The 7,716-nt window shown below is 41.3% G+C and overlaps 1 pseudogene; it reads right to left on the reverse strand.

Annotated features, from left to right (window-relative positions):
• Positions 1-1,700: 1,700 nt before the first annotated feature.
• On the reverse strand, positions 1,701-2,870 carry LOC125554674 (annotated as a pseudogene).
• Between the last annotated feature and the right edge of the window lie 4,846 nt (positions 2,871-7,716).

Here is a 7,716-nt window from a genome sequence, read left to right on the forward strand (position 1 = left end):
TACATCTTGGCTCGGCCTTAGCTTGTCCATGCACGAGTCAAGGGAAAACATATACCCCTGTCTATTTTCCCCGACATGTCATTATCGCCTCAAAGAAATCAGAAAAAGGGGAACAGAGGTCGCAGATGAAATATGAATTTGGCGGATCCGCTTCCCCCTCCACCAAAACTATGGCACGCCATGCCCTTTCGGGAGTTTCCTCCCCCACAGGTACCTATACCTTGCCTGCAGAACCAGGACGTCCAGATTCGACGAAAAGAAGACAACATCTCCCCTCCACTTCTTTTCCAGCTCCGTCGCCCTCTTAAATCCCTCAGCGACCACCTGCTTCACCATGGCCGTCTGCTTCCCTTTTGCTGCAGTTTTCTTCCCGATTCCCGTGAACACCGGTGCAAATGGGGTAAGGAATCGGGTGGGGGAATGACAGCGGGCGAGGGAGAGAAAGGAAGGGGCAGTTGTTTGGCTTGCGGAGGAAGATGATGGGAGCGCAAGACAGGCGACAAGTGAACCGTGCCACTCTGTGTTTTCCTATCTTAAGGGGAAAAGGCTTGGAGCGGGGGAGAGATGCGTCAGAAAGTTGCCATTTTACATTAACTGTAACAGTCCCATGACCCCATGACTCGCAGCAATAGGTCATTATAACGAACCACCATGCGCAGCCTTCTCCTGCCACGTGTTCGTGCACTGTTTGGGGCCTAACCCAATGTGTCGCACGACATGTATGGCTCAGGCTCGGGGGCTTATGTCGGGGAACACAAATAGGGGTGTGTATTTTCCCCTAACTCGTGCACGGATGGTGAAGCCTACGGGCACAAGAACAAGATCATAGCACCAAGATCAAACTGAAGCACAAGGGACAAGTCCTTTCAAGGATCCAAGAGGAGCAAGACTAGCTAGAGAAGCAAGATATCACTAGGGGAAAACCTCCCTTCCCGGGCAGGTGAACCTGGCGAGGATGGGGTTACCCCCGGAAGCAAGCCTTCAGGTCGTCTCGGTAGGCCTATCGGGGCTTACGGAGGCAGAACCGCTCCACCACACCACATCATCACGACGCATGTCGTCGATCGGTGCGGTGTTAAGATCCAAGGTGGCTAAGTGGCTGCTATTCGCCACATGGCAGCCACTTCTTATAGAAAATACTTCGAGGCAACACCCGTTCTGAGACGTGTCAAGCAAGAAGGCGGGAAGCTGGCAAAACAGCCCGGCAGGGCCTACCGGGCGAGCTGTGATGTGACGTTGAGCAGCGCATTTAATGTGCTTTGTCAGCCCGCAGAGTTAGGTATGATAGCACTTTTTGCTATCTAATCAGTGCATAATGACTGATTTGCCAGTGTGGTGACCCCTTAATCTATAAAAGGAGGCCCATGATGACCGTACAAGGGGTTGGTCAGTTGGGTGGCTAATCCGCACCCTCACATACTCGTACGCGTGTAGCCATTTTTGCCCCAAGGAAACCTTGCCAGGCAAGTGTGTTGTGCTCACCACTATTTTTCCACCAACAATCCACCAAAGCAAGAGTAGGGTTTTACGCCTCACGGCGGCCCGAACCTGGGTAAAGATTGCCTGTAGGATCTCTGCCATTCTGATCCATGCTCCTTCGCTCTTTGTGCAATGTGACATCCCCCACCGAACTAGAAAGGGACTCTTGGTCCCATAGGTGGTCGTGGTTTCCCACAATAGCTGGCGCTATACAAGCAATCTCATCCCACCTGGGAGGAGACTCGGTCCACACCAGCACCAGCCTTTGTGAAGTCTACGTCTCCCATGCCAGAGTCCTCCTCCTCGTTGTCGTCATCGCCGTCGACCTCCTCGCCTTCTAGCTTTAGCTGATCAATCATGTCCACAAATAGCTTGTAGTCTCCTCGTACACCTGCACGGGGAAATTATAAAACATGAAACATGGGCAGGACTGAAATATAGAAGCTTGCAGATCTCTGAGTCAGTGGTGGTTTCTTTTGCTGATTATTTTGTTGACTGTGGATAATGGGGAACTTATGGCTTGAGCTGCTTCCTTCACCACCAATTTCCCCTAGTGCTTTTCAATTGCCTCTGTGCAAACTTTTGTTGCATTAGTCAGAATTGCGATCCCCTGGCTCTGTTCACAGCAGCAATATACGAAATCAGTAAATTTCATGTCACTGGCTCTACTCAGTTGGCTAGAGTGATGCATATGTACACTCAACCGGCCCACGTTCAACAACCCCCCCCCCAAACCACGCTCATATAATCCAGGAACCTGATTCCACCTCCTTCCAATATGAATAACCCCAAACCATACATTGGCATCATGAGATGTGTGAATACAAAGTACCCACTGCAAAATCCTCAACAGAAGGGTAACCGAATTTTAATGAAATCTAAAGGTCTGAATAATACCTGACTATTATCGACCCATCTACTAAAACATGTATGCCAATTTTCACAGCAAAATAAATGACTACACCTCCTTGATTACTTCGGTTACAAGAGAGGCCGAGCATTATTTTAAATACTCCTCCCCATGCATAGACTAATATTTTTGTGTGTTGAGTTTTGATTTATATTTTCTATGCAAAGAAAAAAAGGGTCAATAATAAACATTGATCACATAAATGAATGGAAGAAATCACCAACGTTGTCAAGTGTGTGTGGTTAGAACATAAAGCGCAGGAGCAACTGGCTTAATCTTCACAGGGCAATTAGCATTTCCAGCAGCTTCAGCTTTCCTCATGGCTCCCTACAAAACAGAATCAGAAACTCACAATCAAGCATACAGTTGGAAACCAAACCGCATGGATTGAAGCAAATAGAACCTTAATGTGGAGAACACCATCAAACTGGAAGCATTTCATCTCAACATCAGCATGAATCTTGAGTGGATGTGGTGTCATTGTGGACCTTGTTGCAACCTAGCAGTGGCAAAGCTTGTATTCCTAGTAAGCAGTGTTAGTTGCAGAGAAGAACCCGACCATGCCTCTAATGATTCTGGTGTAGCTTGAAATCTGCCGGTATAGTTGAAGTATCTAGGGGCTATTTCTGGTGTTACCCAACCAGGCAGCGCCTCATATCTGCTTGGCTAATCAAACCCCCCTGCGTGTGCCACCTTGCATGTTTCTGCAATGACATTCAACACTTTTAGGATTAATCTTTCTGTGTTTCCTCCTAGAACTAATGGTAACATGTCATGTACTGAAGGTAACGTATAAATTGAACTTGCATCGCTAGCCGTTATTAAACTTTGTGTCTATTCTCCCTGATGTACTTTCAGTCGAACTGATGGATGGACATGTTTAACACTGATGTACTGATGTATTGTTAGCACTGATGCATCACTGTGGGTTAATGAACTTATGCATGTTTTTTATGTTTTCCCTAAAACTGATGCATGCACATTTGGTGCATTTCTAGTAACCTGAACATTGAACTTGGGAGTAGTAGACAGGTATGAAACTGATGCATTTCTTTTGTTTTCCACTGGAACTGATGCATCTACATTAGAAGCACTCCCAGTTTTTGTATCATTGAACTTACTATGTAACAGGTATATTTTAATATTTTCGTGTTCGAACTGATGCATCTACATGACATGTAATATTAGTAATCTCAACATATAACTTCAAGTGGTAGTTGAACCTTATGTGAACTGAAGAAGCTACCTGAACTGATGCATAACTTTATCTTTTTCACTCAAACTGATGCAAGCACATTAGAGGTACTAACAGTAACCTTGACATCAAAATTGTGTATCAAGTGGCAGGGATGCAATGAACTGATGTAAGCATATGCGACGTACTATCTACTTCTGCATCATGGAAGTTACAATACAACATGGGGTATATGATTTTTTAAGTAGGACTAATGAACTTATAGTGTGACATCACACGCATCTAGTGTTTGAACTAAGCGATCTAGTGTGCTTTTTCTCACAAATCACACGCATGAGCATTGGACTAAGCCTTTGTTTTTGAATCAGATTCAACACCATCAGTTTCTTGAATTAGAAATTCATCAAGTTTTGCAGGGGAAAGAGGGAATCACCTAAAAACGGACGCTGACAAACCTGTCGTCCTGCTCACTAACGGCGGCATGGTCTTCTTGCTGGCGGGGATGTTGTTTTGGGATGAGTTTTGTAGGTGGCGCCATTGATCCCGGCGGAAGGAGCTTGGGTGGTGGGGGAGGGGCGCAACCCCCTTCACGGCAGTGGCAGATCCGGTGGCGACCCTCGACACCATCGAGGCCTCCCTTGCTCAGGCTACCGCTGTCCCGCGGTTGTCCACGGCAAGATCCACGAAAGAGGAGAGGGGCGGTAGAGTAGGTCACGGATTCAGCGGCGGAGGAGAGACCCTTCACGACGTCGCGGGCTCGCTCGCTCCAGCTGCCTGCGTCGCTCGCTCACCCGCAATGGCTGCCTTCGGTGGTAGGAGGCACATTTGGTTGGGGGCACGTCGGGGAGTTTCTACAGTGTAGTTGTCGGCGTGTCGCACCCGTATAGGGCCTAGGAGTAATAGAATAATATTATGTTACTAGTACCAGAATAGTCTTGTCCATATATATATATTGTATACTCTCTTACTATAATTTGTATGTAGCATTACTCATGCTTAGTTGAGCATTACTGTTTCGCATAACAGAATATTATTATATTTATACATCCGAGATATTCTATTTCATGAAATAGAATATTATTTTGTTTTGCGTAACAGAATATTATTCTGTTACTCTGCTTGAACTGACGGTTTCAGACGGTTGTACTAATGATTTCCATCTCGTGGAACTAATCGTCCTCTCTAGTACAAAAAAATTGTAAATTTTTTTGTCGGAACAGGGTGCATAATATATTGTTGGGAAGCTCTTGATAGCTACATTATAAGTCGTATAAGATTTTTTTGCAAAATCATCACGGTTTAAGAGCAGTTTTGAAAACACCATTTTTTCAAAACTGAAAACGTGAATCGTATTTTGGACTTAATTCTCAAACGATTTTTCCGAATTTAGCAAATAAGATGGCGTTGGAAAGCTGGTGAAAATCCGCTTCTTCTATATATCGAATGTTTTTTTCAAATTCTACACGATTTAAAAGTAATTTTAAAAAGGTGAAATTCTGGGTGAAAAGTATTTTCGCACTTTTTTGCAAACGGTCGGATTGACGCAAATGATACATCGTTGGAAAGCTATGGAAAATGCACAACTTTTTCGTTTAGAAATGTTATTCTAATTCTTTACGATTTAAACTCGAATTCGAATACGGTCAAATTTGATTTTGAATGCGATTTTTTTAAAAAGTTTGTCGAAATGGGGCAAATAATGTACCGTTGGAAAGCTATCTAAAACGCGAAACTTAGTCATGTTGAATGTTTTCGCAAATACACAATCGTTGAAGAGTAATTTTGAATAAGGTGAGACAGGTCGTGTTGTTTTCCTATTAGAAAAAATAGAGTACTGTACTAATCTATGTGTGTGTCCGTACTGATTTATTTTTCACAGAGTAATTTTGAAAGGTTCCAAAAAAAGAGTACTTCAGCTGATGCCCATATGGGTTTGTACTAAGCGTGTTTTCATAGACTAGACTTTACACTATTTTGGACTTAACTTTTTGTGAACTCGATTTCTTTTTGGGGCGATGTTTTGGACTTCTCTCATTTTTTGACTTGAACTTTTACCATTTAAATTTTCATGGGTTATTTTATTGATATTTTTTCCCAAACTTACCTGGGACTAACCGCATTTAAGTTTTTTTATACTTATATGCATGGTAATACAAGAACAGCCCCGATTTTTTAGCCGTGTCAGATGAGCACTAGAACTTATAGAAAGTTTTCAGTTTTAATGCAAATTTGTTTTCTTGTCCGTTATTATGGTATCATCATAATCGAACATGCGTGGTTTATATAGATAAATTGAACATGTGTTGTGTTTTTTTCTTTGTGCATATATTCCTCAAGTCCATAGATGAACTTTCTCAAGTTTCATAGACGAATCACCTACGTTTTATTTTTTGAACTTATATGCTAGTAAAAATTGAACATTCCCATACATTTTTTTCCACTCGTAGACATCAACCAAAATAGGCAGGAGAGAGCACTGTCGAACTGATCATTGTTTTCTATTGGCATTGATCAATGTTTATAATTCAAACCATTTTTAATCTCTTGCACAAGCATCGAACTATCATGTACACTTTCTTTTAAGAAGTAGAAATCAAATCATCATAGGCCAAAAATTTGAACAGTTCTAAGTTGAAGTCCTCGAACTTGATGTCATTGAAATACTTGCAAACTAGTGTGTTGGGTTAACTACTTAAAAAGAGCATGAATTCTAGCTAGAATTTATCATGTTTTTTGACATAATAGGTCTTGCGATGGGTCAACTTGGATGCGCCCAGTGCACAACCTGCTCACTCTCCCGCTGCTCTTTTTTAATACATTTTGAACTGAAGGGGGCTCCTTCGCTTATAAGATGAACTGAAAAAAAGTAAGGTCGGCTGAAAAAAATTCCTTCATGGAACAATAGAGAAACATAAAAAATCACACAAATCAGGTGAACTATCAAATGCAATACATAATTTTCTTTCTTTCAGGAATAAGAACAAACACCAATGGAGCACAAAATGCAAGCCATCCGCAAGTAGATGCAAAAAATGGTTGCCAAATAGCAAGATGCAGCCTAAACCAATAGAATGGTCTTGAACTGTAATGCAACAACCATGTTTTGGATCCGTATGAACTAAAAGGGAGCTCCTTTTTTCACCTGCAAGATGAATTGAAAAAATCACATTATGTTGATCTGAAGAACCACCATATGTTGAACTGAACATACACAAGAAAAGTATTGGCGGCAGATGCTAACTGAACTACCAGATGTCAAATATAAATTGATGTTTTTTGTAGGTTTTTGGGAATGAGAATTCATGTTTTGTAACTAGATTAAAGTTTTAAATATGTGTACTGCTCCATAAGAAATATTATTACTGCAAATGTCCAAACTAGCTTCTATTTGACAATAAAGAAACATCAAAAAAGGATGATTTAAGTTCTTTTAGGCATATAAACAAACAACTTGAGAGAAACAGGAATAGTACAAGTTCTCCAATGCAAACTAAAGAAGGTTTACCAAAGGTATAAGAAGGTATCAAAGGTATAAGAAGTTTCCTTGGGCATGCCGGTTTCTATAGGAGATTTATTAAAGACTTCTCTAAAATTTCTAGGCATCTTACTAATCTCTTGCAAAAAGATTTTCCCTTCGGTTTTTATGATGATTGTGTAGAAGCCTTCAAAATAATTAAGAAAGCCTTAATTTCTGCACCTATTGTTCAACCACCTGATTGGAACCTACCATTTGTCATTATGTGTGATGCTAGTGATTATGCTGTTGGTGGTGTTCTAGGACAAAGAGTTGATAAGAAATTAAATTTTATCCATTATGCTAGTAAAACTCTAGACAGTGCTCAGAGAAATTATGCTACTACTTAAAAAGAATTTTTGGCAATTGTGGTTGCTTGTGATAAGTTCAGATCTTACATTGTTGATTCCAAAGTTATTGTTCACACCGATCATGTTGCTATTAAATACCTTATGTATAAGAACGATGCTAAACCTAGACTTATTAGATGGGTTCTCTTGCTATAAGAATTTGATTTACATATTACTGATAGAAAAGGGGTTGAAAACCTCGTAGCGGATAACTTTTCTAGGTTAGAAAATATTCTTGATGACCCACTACCTATTGATGATAGTTTTC

Source organism: Triticum urartu, chromosome 4, assembly GCF_003073215.2.
Source record: "Triticum urartu cultivar G1812 chromosome 4, Tu2.1, whole genome shotgun sequence".
In the NCBI taxonomy this organism is placed as follows: domain Eukaryota; kingdom Viridiplantae; phylum Streptophyta; class Magnoliopsida; order Poales; family Poaceae; genus Triticum; species Triticum urartu.